The sequence below is a fragment of the Pan paniscus genome, chromosome 7 (assembly GCF_029289425.2).
Source record: "Pan paniscus chromosome 7, NHGRI_mPanPan1-v2.0_pri, whole genome shotgun sequence".
NCBI classification, from domain to species: Eukaryota; Metazoa; Chordata; class Mammalia; order Primates; family Hominidae; genus Pan; species Pan paniscus.
The window spans coordinates 51,981,310-52,003,853 of NC_073256.2; the positions used below are offsets into that span (position 1 = coordinate 51,981,310).

General features: G+C 43.2%; 1 protein-coding gene across 1 annotated transcript in view; it reads right to left on the reverse strand.

Moving 5' to 3' along the window:
- The window catches only part of FUT10 (fucosyltransferase 10), a 104,016-nt gene that overhangs the window by 36,233 nt on the left and 45,239 nt on the right, over positions 1-22,544 (reverse strand). The gene's annotated exons all lie outside the window — the stretch shown is intronic.

Below are 22,544 nucleotides of genomic sequence, written 5' to 3' on the forward strand. Positions count from 1 at the left end.
TGGCATAGGGCTTGACATGGTAAAGACTGATTTTCATTTACCATGAAGTATACCATTTACTAGTATACTTCTTTTTTATTTTTTGAGACAGGGTCTCACTCCAGCCCAGGCTGGAGTGCAGTGGCAAGATCACGGCTCACTGCAGCCTTGACCTCCCAGGCTCAAGCAATCCTCCTGCCTCAGCCTCCAGAGTTGGGACCGCAGGTGCACTATCACACCTGGCTAATTTTTAATTTTTTTTTTTAGAGAAGGGTGTGTCACCATGTTGCCCAGGCTGGTTTTGAACTCCTGCGCTCAAACAATCCTCCTGCCTCAGCCTCCCAAGTACCTGGAACTGCAGGTATGCACCACCACATCTAGCTAATTTTTATTTTTTGTAGAGACAGAGGTCTTGCCATGTTACCCAGGCTGAGGGCAAACTCCTGGGTTCAAGCAATCCTCCCATCTCAGCTCGCCAAAGTGATTACAGGCATGAGCCACTGTTCCTGGCCCCTAGTAGACTTCTTTTTGTTTAAATTTTGACATAGTGATACGTTCATTCATTCTGCATGTAATTTTTAAAAATCAAAAAACTAACAAGAAGAACAAAGGCATTTCTTTGAAGTCAAGCATAAAAAGGCCTCATAAACGTTGTATAATATGTAAAAGTTCACAGATAAACTTCAAAACCATCACATCATCCCCCATGATACTTAGGAAATACTGCCCTTGGAATCCTACCTGCTTATAAGAGGATGATATTTCAAAATTTATATGGAAAATTATGTGGCACAGTAAAATGCCAGAGATTTCATCTACCCCAAAAGGAAAGCTGGCAGATATGTTATTTGAACATCAACAGAAGAACATGTTCTGCTAACATCCAGCTAATGAATTATTTCAGCTATAAATGGGAGATTAGGACACATCGTCTGAGAGGCCCTGATAGAACAATGCCTTCTAATTCAGCTGAAAAACTGGCTGGATTTGAAAAATTAAACTGACTTCAAAGTAATCAAGCTGGAGTCCATCAAATCAAGCAACTCGAAATCATAATAATTATTAATTTGTTAATCTTAGTGCTTTCAAATACATACTTCACAATCTTCATTACATTTAAGAGCATTAAATGCTGGCGATGTTAAATCTCTTAAAGTAATATTTTGGAAGGTAGAAAAGTAATAAAACATAATATGACCTTAATAAAATAGAAAACCAAATTATAAAGAATGTTAAAAAAAAATTTTATCTCAGTTGAAATCAGGTAAGTAATGCAAGCCTTCAGCAAACCCTCCAGCTGGATTTAGTTTCCACAGGGACTCTCCCAAAGTTGGGTCCTTTGTAGCTGAGAGCCTTAAGTTAAAGAAACATAAGGCAGGTGCAGTGGCTCACGCCTGTAATCCCAGCACTTTGGGAGGCCGAGGCAGGCAGATCACCTGAAGTCAGGAGTTTGAGACCAGCCTGGGCAACATGGTGAAACCCTGTCTCTACTAAAAATACAAAAATTAGCCAGGCATGGTGGCACACATCCATAGTCACAGCTACTCGGGATCGGCCTGAACCTAGGAGGTGGAGGTTGCAGGGAGCCGAGATGGCACCACTGCACTCCATCCTGGGCAACAGAGCAAGACTCCATCTCAAAAAAAAAAAAAAAAAAAGAAAAGAAAAGAAAGAAAGAAAAAAACATAAAATCCGGCAGGGAACAATGGCTCACACCTCTAATCCCAGTACTTTGGGAGGCTAAGGTGGGAGGATCACTTGAGGTCAGGAGTTTGAGACCACCCTGGGCAATATAGCAAGACTCTCTCTCTACAAAAAAAATGTAAAAATTATTTGGGGGTGGTGGTGCATGCCTGTAGTCCCAGCTACTTGGAGGCTGAAGCAGGGGATCACTTGAGCACAGGAATTCAAGGTTGCAGTGAGCTATGATCACACCACCGCACTCTAGCGAGACTCTGTCTCTTAAAAAAAAAAAAAAAAAAATTTCTACCCTGGTGTCTAATGTTCTTTATGGTACTTCCTAGAGGAGGACAGGTAACCAATCTGTCTCAATTTGCCTGGGACCTATCTAGTTTACCACTGAAAAATCTCATATCAAGGAAATTCCCTGAATCCTAGGCAACTCAGGACAGTTAGTCACTTCCTGGACACACTCCTATCAAAGAAGAAAAATGTTCAGGACCTTCAATTGCCTCAGCATGGGCACAAGAAGCATGCAATGATGCTCAGCCTGGTCTTATTCCATGTCATATAAGTGTGCAACAAAGGCTGGAAATCTCTTGATTTTAGTCTCCTGATTGGAAAATAGAGGAACCTCAGAAACATGCTGTGAAAAAGATGCCAGACAAAAAAGAGAACATAGTGTGCAATTCAATTTATATGACTTCTCTAAACTGGCAAAACTAACCTGCAGTGATAGAAATCAGGTCAGTGTTTTTTGGGGGTGGAGAGTTGGGGGTAAACTTACAGAGGGGAACCAGGGAACTTTCTGGAGTAAAGGAAAGGTTCTATATCTTAATTGGGATGGTGATTACATGATACACTTGTCAGAACTCACCAACTGCACACTTAAAATGTGTGCATTTTAAGTAAACTTAACCTTTAAAGTGTTGGTTTTAAAAAGAGATGTGAGATCCTCCATCACAAAAAAAGATTCAGGACAGATTAAGCAATATCTTTTAGGGATGTCGTTGGTGGGATTTCTGAGTTAGATATAGGCTAGAGGCATATCAAAGATCTATGGTCATTTTCTTTATTTTTATTTCTTTATTTTTGAGACAGAGTTTTGCTTTTATTGCCCAGGCTGGTGTGTAGTGTCACAATCTCGGCTCACTGCAACCTCTGACTCCCAGATTCAAGCAATTCTCCTGCCTCAGGCTCCCAAGTAGCTGGGATTACAGGCATGCACCACCATGCCCATCTAGTTTTTGTATTTTTAGTGGAGACGGGGTTTCGCCATGTTGGCCAGGCTTGTCTCGAACCCCTGACCTCACGTGATCCACCCGCCTTGGCCTCCCAAAGTGCTAGGATTACAGGCATGAGCCACTGCACCCGGCCTGATCTGTGGTCATTTTCAACTCTCATTTATAGGATTCTAAAAGGGCACTACATTACTCCACTCCCTTATCTAAAATAAATTTAAAATTCATCGGAATTTGTCCAGTCCTCCATCACTGGAAAATGTACAGATTCCTTCTCTGGAAATATCTAAAGAAAAGTACAGCTAATGTTCCCCCATTTCGTGTTGTTTTGTTGCTGCTTTAACTATGAACTCATCTGGCCGGGCGCAGTGACTCACGCCTGTAATCCCAGCACTTTGGGAAGCCAAGGTGGGTAGATCACGAGGTCAAGAGACTGAGACCATCCTGGCTAACACGGTGAAACCCCGTCTCTACTAAAAATACAAAAAATTAGCCGGGCATGGTGGTACACACCTGTAATCCCAGCTACTCAGGAGGCTGAGGCAGGAGAATGGCGTGAACCCATGAGGCGGAGCTTGCAGTGAGCGGAGATTGCGCCACTGCGCTGCAGCCTGGGCGACAAAGCAAGACTCTGCCTCAAAAAATAAAAAAAAAACTATCAACTAATCAAAGATTAGAAGACAAGACACACAGTAGAAAAGGAGGTGGCACAGATGTCAGTGCCTTTGAATAATGCAATAGAGCAGCCCAACATCAATAGCTTCTAGCACAGAGATAATCCCAGCTGTGGGAACTTAATCTAATAAAGATGTGTGAAGTGGCTTTGGGTCAGGAGGTGGACTCCATTCTGATCTGGAGGTCTTATTTACTTATTTCAAGGAAGTGTCCAAGAGTTGACTAGATCCTAGGGAATAGGCTCCCAGGATGGAAAGGTGCAAGTACCAGGGAGGGGACCAGAGGACCCAAAGAGATGTCCTTTGATGCATCCAGTGACCCTTCCAAGGGATGCAGTCCTTGCATCTTTGATTGTTAGAGTGTTAGCTTGCCCTGATCCAAGGAAATGATCACTTTTCAGTTCCTCACATCTTCTGTGATTCTAATGCTGCCCAGTGGATTGGTATGCACTGCAAATAGCTGGCATCCGGGCTGGTGTTGCCGGGCAGCCCCGAGATAGGAGTGTAGCACCCACAGGGGAGGAGGAGCTGCCTACTGGTGGTGACTGTGAGACAGGAAAGCAGCTCAACCCTTAAACAGCCCATACAGACGTTTGCACTGAACATTTCTCAAGTGAAAAGCCAGAAGTCTCCCACTCAATACACATTTGGCAAGGTATGAGACTCATAGGCCTTTGGGTGTGTGCGTGTGTGTATGTCACCACGTGCCAAATGTCTGCTGGTTCCTATTAGCCAGTAACACAGCCCTTTGCATTGCACCGATAGAGCCAAACATCTTCCCAGAATTATTTCCCGCTTGGGAAATGGAAAGTTATTGGGTTGACTCTTCCATCTGATGGTTTGTAATGAAGTCAAGTGCAGAGCTGAGTTCCTGGCCCAGTAAAACAGCAGAGCCACTTCTCTCCTCTGCAACCTGAAAGCAGAACTGGTACACGGGGGCCCCAACACAGTGCCGTCTGCCCAGGCCAGACCCTCCAGGCAGGCCGCCTGTTCCTGATCACCACCCCTAACAGCCACTCACTCGGGTTTCCTACCATACCATCAAGTCCGCTCTGTCTAATAATGAGCTGAAGAAAGCCACTGGGTGTTATGGTCTGGGCCATTCGGATGCCAAACCTTGAAAATAAATCCTCCCCCAGTAACTCAGAGCTAGTGCTCAAGAAAAATAATGGCACCACAGAGATATTGTTGAGTTTGCATGAAAGGAATTAGAGGATTAGAATTGGTGAATGACGTTATGAGAAAAATAGCAAATTCACTGATCCAAGGTACATATGAATATTAAGATCAAATAACACAAAATCAGGATGGAGGGGTGAGACAGGGCAATGCTGAAGTTGTTTTAATCCACAGCACAGCTGGAACGAGCCCAAAATGAACCAGGGAGTCTTAGTTTTATTTTCCATTAATCTGCTCCCTAGCAGACCTGCTGAAAAGGATGTGCTGGTTTCAACTTTATTGAATGCCTCTATCTCAAAAGGAAAAAAATACATGGCACCATTAGTTCCTAAGAAAATAGATTCTGAATTTTTTTAAAAATCTTCATTTGGATTTAAAATGACAATATGGGCCGGGCACCATGGCTCATGCCTGTAATCCCAGCACTTTGGGAGGCCGAGGTGGGCAATCGCCTGAGGTCAGGAGTTCGAGACCAGCCTGGCCAACGTGGTGAAACCCCATCTCTACTAAAAATACAAAAATTAGCCAGGTGTGGGTGACACATGCCTGTAATCCCAGCTACTTGGAGGCTGAGGCACAAGAATCACTTGAACCTGGGAGGTGGAGGTTGCAGTGAGCCGAGATGGTGCCATTGCACCCCGGCCTGGGCAAAAGGAGTGAAACTCCATCTCAAAAAAAATAAATTAAAAATAATAATGATAATCTGCCAAACCTAGAAGGATTCATCTACAACACGGTCTTAGGACTAGCTCCAAATCAAGTACCTGGGAATTTCACTGGGCAGCGCCAGAGAACTCTGACACTCAAAGTCTCTTCACTGTACTTGCCCAGGGGTTCACCATTCACAGCTCAGAACAGGCATTTGACAGTTCCTGAGTTTTCATTCACAGGTTGCACATTGAGAGTCACGTTTCCTCATGCACATCACACAAGCAATGCAAACCACTTGACAGAATTAACATATGAACACTGATTAAACAACAAGGCTTTGTATTTACTGAACACACATTTTCATCTTCTTTAGTCTAAAGAACTGGGACGGAAAATCCTCAATGTAAGTAAAACCCACGGGCTTTGAAAGCAACATGATCAAGTTAGTTGTTTTAATAAGGCCTCACATATCTTCAAAGACATTAAATACAGGGTGAAGGAAACCAAAAGTGAAGCATTGGGAATTAATAGTAAGTCAAAGCAAAGCAGAAAAAGGCCTCCAAGACAAGACTCAGCAATGACAATACAGCTAGAATTGGAACTTGATCCATTCAATTCATTCTTCAACTACTGCGCCACCAAGGAGGCAAGATCTAAAATGACTGGGCTCCTTCACCAGTCATCAGCCTAGCTGCAGGTACAGCACAGGGAAATGCTGAGGCCTGGGCTGTGATTTTTGCCCTGTGTCTGAGTAGATCCACTGGTATAAAGCCTGTCCAGCTAACTACTAGGAAGTACCTTTATTCAAGCGAAAAGCTCTCATATCACTCATTGCATCTCTGCTTTGCCATCTTTGGTTGTTGTCATTATTGTTGTTTGAGACAGAGTCTCACTCTGTTGCCCAGGCTGGAGTGCAGTGGCACAATCTTGGCTCACTGCAACCTCTGCCTCCTGGGTTCAAATGATTCTCCTGCCTCACCCTCCCGAGCAGCTGGGATTACAGGCGTGCACCATCATACCCAGCTAATTTTTGTATTTTTAGTAGAAACGAGGTTTTGCCATTTTGGCCAGGCTGGTCTCAAACTCCTAGCCTCAAGTGATCTGCCCACCTTGGCCTCCCCAAGTGCTGGGATTACAGGCATGAGCCACTGCACCTGGACTGCTTTGCCATCTTAAGAGACCCTGGGCACCAAGGCATTGCAGTAATGGGTCCATGCATAAGAAAATGAAAAAGCACACACACACAAACACACAAAATTTCACTTTCTAGGTATACGAGACCGTGATAGTTGTGTTCATTTGATTTTTTTATTTATTCACTTCTTTTTCTTCCTACCTGTTCCTTTCACATATATTTATTTTCAAAAACAAAAACAAGTGCTAGCACTTTGCAAAAGACTAAATGTTTGTGTCCCCTAAAAATTCACAAGCTATAGCCCTAATGTCTTTGTACTGAGAGGGAGAGTCTTTGGGAGGTAATTAGGTTTCGATGAGCTCATGACACTGGAGCCCTTATGATAGGATTAGTGCTCTTCTAACAAGAGGAAGAGACTAGAGCTCTCTCAGGCGCTCACTTGCTTGCTCACTCACTCTCTTTCTCTCTCTCTCTCTCTCTCCCCCTCTCTCTTGCTCACTCTGCCATGTAAGGACACAGCAAGAAGGTGGCTGTCTGCAAACCAAGAAGCCAGCCCTACCAGACATGAGATTTGCAGACACCTTGACTGGACTATCCCTACCTCCAAAACTGAGAAATTAGTGTGTCTTTAAGCCACCCATCTGGAGTAACTTGTTATAGCAGCCCAAACTGACAAAGACACACTCATATCTTGGAAACATTATTCAACAACTCTCTTCTCCTCCTCTGCCATCTCTGTCCTTCTCTAGTCACTCTAGCAAATGTCCTTATTGCACCAACTAAGTGGGAATTTAAGTGAGCAGTGTGCCAAGGATGCTGGATGAAGCTATCACAGTGCCTTCTGCCATAATAGCCCATCAAAATAATATATATAATGAATAACTGCAATACATATAATAAAGATACATATACCATAAGTGCATTTCACCCTCCAAAATGAGCTAACTAGAATAATCGGATATAAAGATGAACCCAATTTTGACTTATTATCTGTAAGTATCTCTCCTTTGCTGGGGCTCAGAAAATGATACCCAAAGGTTTGGCACTCTGGTAGGCTGAACACTTCAAACTAAAATAGGAAGGCCTTAGAAGCTACCTCAGAACCAAAGACTCTAATCTTCTCTGTCCCCCCTTCACCTCCACCCTCAGTGCAGGGAAGGGCTTCTTATCTGACTAAGGAAACTTATTTCCAAAAGAAATACAATTGTCTTAAGATTCCCCTCTGTAGGAATCTCATTGAATAACCAGGAAAGATTAACCACCAAGAGGCGATTAAAAGTCCATTACCAAGCCCAAATAGGTTTTCTAATCTATTTTTCTGAGAGCAACTCCGAGATTGCCTGGGAGACTTTATCTGCATAATAAAACAAACTTTGTTCACAGTGAACTTCTGTCCCTCACCTTTCCACCACCTCCCCCAGAGCTCAGAGGAACTCTGTCCCAGGCCATTGTTCTTTCAGTTCATTCATTCCTCCTAAATATCATTTACTACCCCTCTAAAAACTTACCTACAGCCCCCTCACCCCTCTCTGCCCTATGAAGAGAGTATTTAAGCTTCAACCATCTGGCCTTTCTTTGAGTCTCATATCTATGGGACTCCCTTGTCTATATACATGTTAATAAATTTACCATGGCTTTTTTCCCCCTATTAATCTGTCTGTTGTCCATCACTCAACAAACCCTCAGTGAGCAGACAGAATGCTTTTCCGTCTCCCCTACACCTTCAAATAGCATAAAGTTCTGTGGTTATTAGCTCAAATTTAACAATCTAATCTCCCTTAATTTTGTGATAATCTTCCTTCTTTTATTTCCAAACAACACACTGCCTTATTTCCTTCTCTGTTTATTGAAAAACTCCCAAGAGTTGACTTGGACACCTAAACTCACAGGCAGGGTAAGGAGAGCACTGAGCTCAGTGCCTGGCTCATTATGTTAATTATTCTTCAATATCCGAGCTAAATGCTAGTTCATCTCTTCCCCCATCACCAAACCCCACTAAATGAACCATAAAGAAAAAAAAAAAAAAAGGCCAGGCGCGGTGGCTCACGTCTGTAATCCCAGCACTTAGGGAGGCCGAGGCAAGCAGATCACCTGAGTCCAGGAGTTCGAGACCAGCCTGGCCAACATGGTGAAACCCCGTCTCTACAAAAAATACAAAAACTAGCTGGCTGTGGTGGCATGTGACTGTAGGCCCAGTTACTCAGGAGGCTGAGGCAGAAGAATCACTTGAACCCAGGAGGCAGAGCTTGCAATGAGCCAAGATCACGTCACTGCACTCCAGCCTGTGCAACACAGTGAGACTCTGCCTCAAAAAAATAAATAAATAAATAAACAAATCTACAAGGACAAATAATTAGAGAAAAGTCTGAATCAGATGAGGGACTTAAATTCCTTTTTGAAAGATGTGGAGCTGGTGGACCCAGTGGAGAAGCTGCTTTGGAGGAGAAGGGAGCCAAGAGAACCCAGGGGACACTTGAAAAGTGCAGGACCAGACACTGACAGGGACTATGAAGGGGGGTAGAGGTGAAAATATCAGGATTTAATGGAAAATCTAATTACAGAGCAGTCAAGTACCAGGTCCCCACCCTCATACATGTAGCCTGTGATCAATACACTCCCAGCCAGGTGACAGATTTATTCTCCCCATAGTTTTGAGATAAAAATCTTCAGACTTGGTTTCATCCAGCATAATAAAGGGTAGAGAGAGATCCTGAACTATAAATAGGAGGATACAGGGAAAATAGGATTAAAGTCCCAGGACCTATCCCCATCAGCTCCCAGAGTATTAACAGCCAGGCTTATGTTACTCAAACACTTCCCTTCAGAAACTGAGCAGCCCACAGAAATGACCCGCATTAACTGTACTAATATTTAATGGTCCCCCAAGGGAAAAGCAGGTTTAATCAGCCTCCCCGTAGAAGCCACATGTCTATAAGCTTCTCTCCCTCAGAACTCCCAAACAGTTTTTTTAGTGCCTTACTCTAAAATAAAAACAATCAAAAATCATTAGTCAATGTAAGGTAAACCTACAACACAAATTACAAAGAATAAACAAAAGTGGAACTATTAAAAAGCAGGATTTAAGTATTAAAATTTATTTAATCAAAGAAATGTTGCATTATTGCATCCAGAAAACAAAAACAATCAAAGAAACAAAATTAAGAGCAATATAACAAAATGTTTAAGTGTAACAGAAGAAACAGAAATAAAATGGAAACCTGGAAAGCAGAATAAAATGCCAAAGTATGGAAAATATTTATAATAATTAATGCAGAGAATCCAGGAAAGTGGATATCCATGTAGTAGTCATTTTAAGAATAAAATCACACAGGTGGACATGATTCAGAAAATAGTATGGGCCAGGTGCAGTGGCTCACATCTGTAATCCCAGCACTTTGGGAGGCCGAGGCAGGCAGATCACTTGAGGCCAGGAGTTCAAGACCAGCCTGGCCAAGATATGAAAATTAGCCAGATATGGTGGCGCACACCTGTAATCCCAGCGCTCTGGGAGGCCAAGGCGGGAGGATCACTTGAGGCCAGGAGTTCAAGACCAGCCTGGCCAACATGGATAAACCCCATCTCTACTAAAAATACAAAATTAGCCAGGTGTGGGGGTGCATGATTGTGATCCCAGCACTTTGAGAGGCCAAAGCAGGAGGATCACTTGAGGTCAGGAGTTCAAGACCAACCTGGCCAACATGGTGAAACCCAGTCTCTACTAAAAATACAAAAATTAGCTGGGTGTGGTGCCGCATGCCTGTAATCCCAGCTACTCTGGAGGCTGAGGCAGGAGAATCGCTTGAACCCGGGAGGCAGAGGTTGCAGTGAGCTGAGATCACACCACTGCACTCCAGCCTGGGCGACAACAAAAAAAAGAAAAAAAAGAAAGAAAGAAAAGAAAAAAATAGTTCTGAGAGAAGAGGATGTTTGGCCTCAAATTCCAATCTTCCTTTATTACTCTACTTGGGAAACAGTTAGAACAGGGGTCCCCAACCCCAAGGCCATAGGCCGGTATCCATCCGCAGCCTGTTAGGAACCCAGCCAGACAATAGGAGGTGAGTGGCGGGAGTGAGAGAAACTTCATCTGTATTTACAGCCACTCCCCAGCGCTGGCATTACCGTCGGAGCTCCGCCTCCTGTCAGATCAGCAGCAGCATTAGATTCTCACAGGAGCATGAACCCTACTGTGAACTGCGCATGCAAGGGATCCAGGTTGCCCGCTCCTTATGAGAACCTGATGCCTGATGAACTGTCACTGTCTCCCATCACCCCCAGATGGGACCGTCTAGTTGCAGGAAAACAAACTGAGGGTTCCACTGATTCTACATTATGGTGAGTTGTATCATTATTTCATTATATATTACAATGCAATAATAACAGATATAAAGTGCACAATACATGTAATGCCCTTGAATCATCCCGAAACCATCTTCCCCTCCCTGCCCCACAGTCTGTGGAAAAATTGTTGTTGGTGAAACCAGTCCCTAGTGCCAAAAAGGTTGGGGACTGCTGAATTAGAAGATGAGCTACAGCCACTCAGCAGAGCAAATCAAGAGAGAGGAAAATGTGGGAACTGGGAAACAGGGACTCCATCGTAAAGCAGCAAAAAATAAAATAAAATAAATCCTTAGGATATCTGAAGCTCCACGATGAGAATATTCAGCAGGGTTAGGGAACAACAAGTCCAGTTTAAAGGAGGAGGGGTGGGGGCTTCAAGAAGGCTGAATAAGAAGCATCTGGTACTCGCCTCCTCCACCAAGAACCAAAATAGCAAGTAGATAATCACACTTCGAATAGATCATCTAGGAAAGAACAGAGAAGTGACAGGAAACGTCTAAGGCAAGGAAGGAGAAGGAAAGCAGGCAGCCTGCTCAGCCAGGATCAGCCGGAAGCCCAGAGAGGCTCCCCAGTGCAAGGAAGGAGTTGCGGAGAGACCCCCAGGGGTCCACATTCCCACTCTGAACTCCCGCAATCCTAGCCAAGCGACAGCACCTCACCCTCACGTGCCCTGATACTAACACTGGGAGCTGTCTGGAGACTGTATGACCACACTGTTTCAGAGAGGGAGCTCACACCGGGGTCCAACCCACGCCCAAACCTAAGCGGCTACAGCAACGCACCATCTTGAGCCCCCAGCCCCCAGCAGACTGCATCCTACACTGGAATCCAACAGCCCCTGCAGTTCCATATTTGTGGCACCCCAGTGATATCCCCCTTGCTGGCTGCTGCCCTGGGGCCAAAGCATGAGCCACAGACAATGATCCCACTGGCCCCACCACCACCACCGCTGAACCATAGCAGAACCTCCATGCACTTTCACCCAACTGGAGGACAAAATGCAAATCAAAACCACAATGTGTATCATCTTATGACAGTTACAACAGCTAAGATTAAAGAGACAAAAAATAACAGATGCTGGTGATGATGTGGGAAAAAAGGGAACTCTTTTTTTTTTTTTTTTTGAGATGGGATTATAGGCACGCACCACCACGCCCAGCTAATTTTTGTATTTTTAGTAGAGACAGGGTTTCACCACGTTGGCCGGGCTGGTCTCGAACTCCTGGCCTCAGGTGATCTGCCCACCTCGGCCTCTCAAAGTGTTGAGATTACAGGCATCAGTCACCAAGCCCAGCTGAAAAGGGAACTCTTATACACTGTTGGTGGAAATGTGAGTACAGCCACTATCAAAAACAATATGGAGATTTCCTCAAAAACTAAAAACAGAGCTACCATGTGATCCAGCAATCCCACTGCTGGGTATCTTTCCAGAAGAAGGGGACTCAGTATGTCAAAGCAACACCTGCACCCCCATCTTTACTGCAGCACTATTCATAATAGCCAAGATATGGAATCAGTCTAAGTGTCCAATGGATGACCAGATAAAGCAAATATGATACATATATACAATATAATACTATTCAGCCATTAAAAAGGATGAAATCCTGTCATTTGCAGCAACATGGATGGAACTGGAGGTTATTAGGTTAAGTGAAATAAGCCAGGCACAGAAAGACAAATATTACACGTTCTCACTTATATGTGGGAACTAAAAAAATTGATCTCATGAAGGCAGAGAGTAGAATGGTAGCTACCAGAGGCTGGGAAGGTTGGGGTTGGGGTGGATAAAGAGAGGCTGTTTAATTGGTACAAACACAGAATGAGGTAGAAAGAATAAATTCTAGTGTTTGATAGCAGAGTAGGGTGACTACAGTTAGCAACAAATTATTGTATATTTTGAAATAGCTAGACTAGAAGACTTGAAATGTACCTAACACATAGAATAGTAGAGGTGATAGGTACCTTATATCAGCAGTCTCCAACCCTTTTGGCACCAGGGACTGGTTTCATGGAAGACAATTTTTCCACAGACTGGGGTGGTGGGGGATTGGTTTTAAGATAAAACTGTTCCACCTTAGATCATCAGGCATTAGATAGATACTCACAAGGAGCAAGTAATCTAAATCCTTTGCATGTGCAGTTGACAATAGGGTTCATGCTCCCATGAGAATCTAGTGCTGCTGCTGAGCTGACTGGAGGCAGAGCTCAGGTGGTAATGCTGGCTCACTTGCCACTCGCCTCCTGCTGTGCAGCCTGGTTCCTAACAGGCCACGGACAGGCCCTGACGTTGGGAACCCGTCCCTTAAATGCCATGACTCCCTGACTTGATCATTATACATTCTATGCATGTAACAAAATATTACAGGTTCCTCATAAATGGGTACAAATATTATGTATAATAAAAAGAAAAGAAGGAGGATGGGGACTGCAGAACAATGTTTTCTGGGGGAAAAATAAAGTTGATACATTATGTAATATGTTAAGTCATTTATTTAAACTTCATTTATTTATTTAAACTTCATTTATTTATTTAAAGTTTATGGCCAGGCATGGTGGCTCAGCCTGTAATCCCAGCACTTTGGGAGGCCAAGGCAGACAGATCCCTTGAGACTAGGAGTTCAAAGCCAGCCTGGTCAACATGGTGAAACCCTGTCTCTACAAAAGATACAAAAATTAGCCAGGTGTGGTGGCACACTCCTGCAATCCCAGCCTCTCTCGAGGCTGAGGTGGGAGGATCACCTGAACCCAGGGAGGTCAAGGCTGCAGTGAGCCATGATCACGCCACTGTACTCTAGCCTGGGCAACAAACTGAGACCCTGTCTCAACAAATAAATAAATAAATAAAATGTATGTACTTTTTTATTACATATATGTGTGTGTCTCATATATCTAATGGAACACTGTTAAAATAAAATTAATGATAAGTAATTAATAAAAACTAACAAAAATTTAAGAGAAATTATTAGTTTTAGACAAATAAAATATACAAAAAAAATGTAATTGCTGGTTCTATGTTGAGCAATATTTTCAAAGTCTTAGTAATATGAACAATGCTGGTGAAATGACAAGGTTTAAAATTTGTTTAAAATAATTGAGAGGAGGAAGAGACAGTGTGGGAATAATTAAACACGAATGAGAAAACTGATGGTTGTTGAAGGTAGATGAAGACTAAATGGGCATTCTTTATATCATTCTGTCTGTTTTGTTTGCATAAGAAAATTGCCAAAATGAAAAGTTTCAATTATAACATCGCATTGTAAACAATGATTTCTGATGTAATAAAATTGGACTACATTAGATAGATTTGGGGGGAGCAGAAAAATGTATTTGGGGAAATTCATTAAAAACAAACCAAATAATCACTTGCCTCAAGAAATATAAGTATGACAATTACAGCTAGATAGAAGGAATAAGTTCTCGTGTTCTAAACCACTCTAAGATGACTATAGTTAACAATAATATATTATACAGTTTCAAATAGCCAGAAGGATATTGAACATTCCCAATACAAAAAAAAAGATAGATGTTTGAGATGATAGATTTGCTAACTACCCTGATCACATTATATGTATCAAAACATCACTACATATCTCATGAATATGTAAAATTATTTGTCAATTTAAAAAGAGAAAATTAAATTTAAAAAAAGAAAAAATATATGTATGTTCATATTAAATAGAAATACAAATGTAAATTCAGAAGAAACTATAGGAAAGACAGGTGGGAAGAAGAAGGGACAAGAACTTCCTTTTTGTGAAAGAAATGTTAATACTATTTAATTTTTAAAATTATTATCAAATTATTACTTTGATAAATATTAACAAAATTCTTCATCCTCAAGATATTTTTTATGATGACATATAATTTGAATATATTTTCCCTTTATCTATGGAATGAAATGAAAAGACTTCAGAGCTGACATTTGAATTTTAAAAAGCATTAATTGGAAATGGGAATTCAGTCTTGTTCCATTGCAAGGTTTTGCTGTATGCACTGCCCTCTAGTGTCACTTTGTGGGACAAGCATCTTGAATTTCATAAACTAGAAATTTAACTAAATCTTCAAATGCCATATTCTCTCTTCTTCTTGGATCTTCCCTCTCTTCCATGTGGTCATATCCTATTAGGATATGACCTAGGACCCAGAATTCAGGGCAAGGCTACTAGTTTTATAGGATGGTTCATTATGGATTCAAAAGGTTTTAATGGGAGGGCCTTGGAACCTGATCTTGATTAATGGGGAAATGTGTCTGAGTTCTAAACAAATGTTTATTCGCTTGAGGGAAAGAACCCATCTGTTTGTCTTTGACTCCTTGAGAGTACTGTACATGCCTCGAATCAAATGCAGTGCTGGACAGAAGTCTGATATGCGGTGGATGCTCAAAGGAACATTAAGTGAGTCTGGCAATGACTGTTCAGAACTCGTTTTGTTATTTGGAGGCAGTCTGAAGTATTCTTTTAAGCATGAAGTGCCATAAAGGAGAGTGATCATTGTCATCATTAATAACAGCCCAAGCCAAATCTCTAATGAATATGGACAAATCAACACAGATGATAGAATCTAAATCATTTCTGGAGGGGAAAATGGAGAGATTAATGGGTGAAAGGCCCACCTTGATGCCTTCCATCACCTCCTAAAAGGAAAAAAAGAACAAACTTTTTAGGCCAACTTCCCTAGATCAAATGGTTTTGGTCTAAGAAAAAACAACCACACAGAAAAACAAAAACAAAAACAAAAACAAAAAAAAACCCCTGCTTTTCCCTCACAGTCTTTTCTTTGCAATGAGAAGAATGTGTTTTCTTCCTCAGCATTATTTACTTTTTGATAAAATCACATATTTCTCCCTGCCAAAATTCTGACACATGTTCAGTTCCAAGATGTTCTTCCTTTGCTACTAGATAACAGAGGAAGTGCGCCTTGTTTCCCCTTGACTTCAACAGTTTTCGGTTTCCAGGCCTGGCGCGGTGGCTCCCGCCTGTAATCCCAGCACTTTGGGAGGCCGAGACGGGTGGATCACCTGAGATCAAGAGTTCAAGACCAGCCTAGCCAAAATGGTAAAACTCCGTCTCTACTAAAAATACAAAATTAGCTGGGTGTGGTGGTGGGGGGTGCCTATAATCCCAGTTACTTGGGAGGCTGAGGCAAGAGAATCGCTTGAACCCAGGAGGCAGAGGTTGCAGTGAGCTGAGATCGTGCCATTGCACTCCAGCCTGGGCGACAAGAGCGAAACTCTGCCTCAAAAAAAAAAAAACACCACAGTTTTCAGTTTCCACAAAGTTGTTGCCCCTCCACCCCAAAGCCCCAGGCTCTGAGACCTCTATCTTATACTCAATTTGCTAATCAGGAAGATTAACTTTTGCTAAAGACTGGCTTGGCATGGAGTGTTCAAGTCATGCTACAGTCAATACCTACAATAGGGTGGATTTGTTTTCTATTGAGAAATCCTCTCTTAGAGGATTTCACAAGAATGTTTCTTCTCTGATAGTTATATTCCAGGTCAGAAATCCATTTTTTTTAGACAAGGTGTTGCTCTGTTGCCCAAGATGGAGTGGCATGATCTCGGCTCACTTCAACCTCCGCCTCCCAGGCAGCCTCAAGCAATGCTCCCACCTCAGCCCCCCGAGTAGCTGGAACTACAGGCATGCACCACCATGCCTGGATAATTCTTTGTATTTTTTGTAAAGACGGGGTCTTGCCAAGTTGCCCAGGCTGGTCTTGAACTCCTGGACTCAAGTAGTCCACCTACCTTGGCCTCCCAAAGTGCCGGGATTACAAGTGTGACCCACGATTCAGAAATTCTTTAACTCGCTTTATGGCGCTTCTCATTTTGGCTTATGATCCAGGAGCAGAGATCCTATTCCCTACACTGGTATTCACTTGATTAACACTTTGACCAAAAACCCTCCCCATAAGTTTGTATCCTTGATATTAAATCAAGATGACAATTCTTACAATTTTTTTTTTTTGATAAAGGGTCTCACTCTGTCACCCAAGCCATGGTACAGTGGCACAGTCATAGCTCACTGCAGCCTTGACCTCCTGGGCTCAAGTGATCCTCCTTCCTCAGCCTCCTGAGTAGATAGGACTACAGGATCATGCCACTATGCCCAGCTAATATTTCAAATTTGTTGTAGAAATAGGGTCTCACTATGTTGCCCAGGCTAGTCTTGAACTCCTGGGCTTAAGTGATCCTCCTTCCTCCATCTCCCAAAGTGCTGGGATTACAGGTGTGAGCCACCATTTCCAGACGAATTCTTGCAGTTTTTGACCCTCACAGGCATGCCATATAGAACTTGGACATTTCAAGTTCTGAGTTATTGTTGACAATCAGAGATTATATGCTGTTAGCCTAAAATGCAACATTTTATATTTACATTAATAAATTTCTCACAGGCCAACAAATCTAAAAATAGGGATAACAGTTTCTAGTATAGATTTTGAATCTACCAATATGGCCCATAACTGAGAAGGGTCTATTTCTCTTTAGGCACACCAAGTAAAAAAAAAAAAAAAAAAAAAAAAAAAAAAAAAAAACCAAGAGCCATTACTGGGCGGGGGCGGTGGCTCATGCCTGTAATCCTAGCACTATTGGAGGCCGAAGCAGGTGCATCATTTGAGGTTAGGAGTTTGAGACCAGCCTGGCCAACATGGTGAAACCCTATCTCTACTAAAAATACAAAAATTAGCTGGGCATGGTAGTACATGCCTGTAATCCCAGCTACTCAGGAGACTGAGGCAGGAGACTTGCTTGAACCCAGGAGGTGGAGGTTGCAGTGAGCCAAGATCGCACCACTGCACTACAGCCTGGGTGACAGAGAAAGACTCCATTTCAAAAGAAAAAAAAAAAAAAAACCATTAATAAAATCTTTAAGAAGTCACCAGAGTATATGAGAAAGAACATGGGTTTTTAAGCCATGGGAATTAGGGTTAAAAACTGAGTTTAGCCACAATATGATTTGGGCAAATTACTGTAACTCTCTCAGCCATGACCCTCATGTTTCAAATAAGGAAAATACTGGCCATATTGGACTCCTTTGTGCCTGTAACACAGAAGCTACTTAGGAAATGTTAGTTTCCATCCCTCCCTACTTCTTCCCTGTGTCCCGCAGCCCAATCTCATGGTCCTATGTCCTGTGCAATGGATAGGAGCACTACACACCTGCCATGCAGAAGCTTCCAAAATGAAGCTGCTACCAGCAAGAAGTAATTGTTCTCTCCTCTTCCTATACCACATCTGTCTGCATCGTTAGGGCCTTCAGGTATACTGGGACAGGATGCTTTCCAACCCTCGAAAGGCCTAGAGAGAAGCAGGATGCCCGGCCACGGACTGTGTACCACTCACAGCTGAGATCCCTTTCCAGCTAACTCCCTTTCACTCCATTTTTCTTCTGGATAATCCCTGTTCTTTTGCTTCTTGGGTTCCCCTTCGACATTCCACCCTCTCCTCCACTCCTGATTAAACAGCCTGACAAACTGGATTTGCTAACCCAAAAGATAAACTAGAGGCCTCTACTCTGGTAGCTCTCTGCTGCCCCCTCTTGTCGCCAAATGGAACAGGCCACTGCTCTTGCCACAAAAATCTCATTTCAGGTTTCAGTAACGCACAGCACTTACTGAGGTCAGTGCCAGGCACTGTGCTAGGTATTACAGATTCAACAGTGAGCAAAGTGAGCAAAATCAGAAAATGCCTTGTTCTCATGGAACTTACAGTACAGTGAAAAAGGCAGGCATTAAATAATCTTATTAGTAAGTATAATACCAGAACTCAAAAGTGTGATGAAATGCTGAGAGGCCGGGTGCTGGCTCACACCTGTAATCCCAGCACTTTGGGAGGTCCAGAAGAAAGGATGGCTGGAGGTCAAAAGTTCAAGACCAGCCTGGGCAACACAGTGAGACACAATGCCTACAAAAAAATTTTTTAATTAGGGCATGGTGGTACACGCCTCTAGTCCTAACTAATTGGGAAGCTGAGACAGGAGGATTGCCTGAGCCCAGGAGTTCAAGACTGCAGTGAGCTACAATCATACCACTGCACTCCAGCCTGGGCAAGAGAACAAAACCCTTTCTCTTAAAAAAATAAAAATTAAAAAATTTTTTAAATAAATGCTATGAGAGCCTATAATACAGAATCTGACCTTGTCAGGTCAAAGAAGTCTTCTTGGAGGTGGTGGTTAAGGCTGAAATTGAAGGATGAGTGGAATAAACAGAAAAAAGGAGGAGAAGGAAAAAGTCCAGAGGGGGAAGCAGCTTGAATATAAGGTCTAGGGTCTAGGTTAGGAGAAGCATGTTGGGATGTTAGAAGGGACCTGAAGAAAATCAGTGTAGCCAGAGGAAGGGGGAGGGTGGAGGAAGGAGCCGCAAAAGGGGCTCAGTGGGCCAGGCATGGTGCCTCATGCCTGTAATCCTAGCAGTTTTGGAGGCTGAGGCAGGCAGATCACTTGAGGTCAGGAGTTCAACACCAGCCTGGCCAACATGGTGAAACCCCTATCTCTACCAAAAAAATACAAAAATTAGCCAGCCCTGGTGGTGCATGCCTGTGGTCTCAGCTACTCAGGAGGCTGAGGCACAAGAATCACTTGAATGCAGGAGGCGTTCAAAGGTTGCAGGGAGCCGAAACAAGAGCGAAACTCCATCTCAAAAAAAAAAAAAAAAAAAAAAAAGATTAGTGAATTCACTCTTGTTGCCCCAGGCTGCAGTGCAGTGGCACAATCTCGGCTCACTGCAGCCACCGCCTCCCGGGTTCAAGCAATTCTCCTGCCTCAGCCTCCTGAGTAACTGGCATTACAGGTGCCTGCCACCATGCCCAGCTAATTTTTTGTATTTTCAGTAGAGATGGGGTTTCGCCATGTTGGCCAGGCTTGTTTTGAACTCCTGGCCTCATGTGATCCACCCGCCTCAGCCTCCCAAAGTGCTGGGATTACAGGTGTGAGCCACCATGCCCAGCCTGAAGATCACTTCTTAAAGGGATTATAGATATAAAGTGGACTCTGCCCATATATGAAGTATTACCTATCTCCGTGGTCAGTATTGAATGAGTAGGAAAATGTAAAGTAGTGAAAAATGAGGACTGTCCCAGCTTCATTTTGGTGCTAAATATTTTTAGAAAAGTGTTGACCATAAGCTATGAGGCTCACGGTGACCTTGTCTAAATAGCTGGAGAGACTTTAGGAATGAAAGCACAGTGAAGACACAAACAAGCTGTAGGAAAAAGTAATTGTTCATTGACAAGCCTACAAAATTTGCTCACCTAGTGCTCTATGTTGCAGAGGAAGTGAAGTATATCTTCTCTGTAACTAATCCAGTTTTTCTCAAGAGTCCCCATCCACTGGGCATACAAAGGTAAAACAACAGATTCAATCCGATCTAAGGCAAAACCTTAAAACTGTGCTCTCAGGTAATTTTCACTCTAAGTAAAAATGGCTGCCTTTCAGATTTCCCAGGTCCTACCTCCCTCCCCAGCTCTCCTCTATGACTACATTTGCCAGGGGAAAGGAGGGCCTGGAAGCCGTGTAATTTCTGTCCTCTGATTTCTCTGACCTCAGAATGCTGAAATCGGCACCTGGCGTCCTTGTGATCTGGCCCTGAAGGACCCTCCCAGGGCCTCACTGTTCCAGTGAGGACTCAGCCCCACTCAGGGCTCACAAGGGTACCCTCTCTGGAATAACCACAAAATTTATGTGTGCCAGTTGTACCATAAATTATACGGTTATTCCAGAGAGTACCAGTGACAGAGAAGTACCAACTGCAGAGAAGCCTAGGACAGCAGGTGAAAGCCAGGCTGCCCTAGGCAAACAAGCATGCAGCCCCCTGCAGAGGAATCGCTGCCACACACTCTGCCCAGGCTTTGGCCCAGGTGCTCACTTTACAACTTCACTTTAAGCAGAACATCTAATACGGAAACAAAGGGGCTTGGTGAGCAGCCAGGCATAGTGGCATGCATCTACCATCCCAGCTACTTGAAAGGCAGAGATGGGAGGATCAAGAACAGCCTGGACAACATAGGAGACCTTGTCTCTTAAAAACAAAAACAAAAAAGGGCCAGGTGTGCTGGCTCACACCTGTAATCCCAGCATTTTGGGAGACCGAGGCAGGCAGATCACCTGAGGTCGGGAGTTCGAGACCAGCCTGGCCAACATGGAGAAGCCCCATCTCTACTAAAAATGCAAAAAATTAGCTGGGCATGGTGGTGCATGCCTGTAATCCCAGCTACTCAGGAGATTGAGGCAGGAGAATCACTTGAATCCAGCAGGCAGAGGTTGCGGTGAGCCAAGATCACGCCATTGCACTCCAGCCTGGGCAACAAGAGTGAAACTCCGTCTCAAAAAAACAAAAAACAAAAAACAAATTATCTTGCTATAACCAGTAATTACAAAGAAAAAAATTTTAAAACACCAAAAGCTTGGAAAGCAGACGACAAGCCCACTGCCTGGCCAGCCAATCTACCTAAATAACTAATTTATCTCAAAACCTGTTGTCTTTTTGGTGCCCTCAACTTACCACAATATTTCTAAAGTCCCGTCTTCAAAAGCTATCCCCAAAGCAAGATTTGGGGTTGGCAAGTGCGAATATAAAAACTGACCTCAGCCTGGCGCGGTGGCTTACACCTGTAATCCCAGCACTTTGGGAGGCCGAGGTAGGCGGATCACAAGGTCAGGAGATCAAGACCATCCTGGCCAACATGGTGAAACCCATCTCTACTAAAAAATACAAAAATTAGCTGGACATGGTGGCGCATGCCTGTAATCCCACTACTTGGGAGGCTGAGGCAGGAAAATCGCTTGAAACCAGGAGGCGGAGGTTGCAGTGAGCCAAGATCGCAACATTGCACTCCAGCCTGGTGACAGAGCGAGACTCCGTCTCAAAAAGAAAAAAAAAATGACCTCTAACTTCCTCATCTCCTTCTCTCTCCTGGTTCTTTTCCCAATACCTGAGACTAAAAGACATAAGGCTGTCTCTTCTTCCTTCAACCATGGAGTGTCAAGGCTCCTGACCAAGCTGTCACCACTGGAAGCAGCACGTTCTCAACAGGAGAAATCTAAGCACTGAGTATTCTAATCTTCATTCTTATTATGTTAAAGGAGAAGCTAAAGAAATTTTTTAATTCCCTTCAAGGGAATGTCTGACTTTAGAAGGCTCTTATTATTTTATAGGAAAGACCTTATTATCAATGTCAAAATTGAGTATGAATGTCAAACTTCTCTCCTGCAATAGTCCTATTCTCCCCAAAACGGATGGATGCTTTAGACTAACTAACAAGGGAGATGGTAACCTATTCAAAAGAAGAAGAACTTTCCCCCAAAAAACCATCTTGATTAGTACAGCTTTTAAATATATTTGCTATGGTTTGAACGTGTCTCCCAAAAAGCATGTGTTGGAAACTTAATCCCCAACACAACAGTGTTGGGGGGTGTGGCCTAATGGGAGGTGGTTAGATCATTAGGGCTCCACCCTCTGAATGGATTAATGCCAATGATAAAAGGGTTTGAGTCTATGAGTCCAACCTCCTGCTCTCTCACTCTTTTTGGCTCTTCCACCACGGGATGACATAGCAAGAAGGACCTCGCCAAGTGATGACCCCTCCATCTTAGACTTCCCAGCCACCAGAACCATGAGCCAATAAATTTCTGTTGCATATTAATTACCCAGTCTCCAGTATTCTGTTACAGT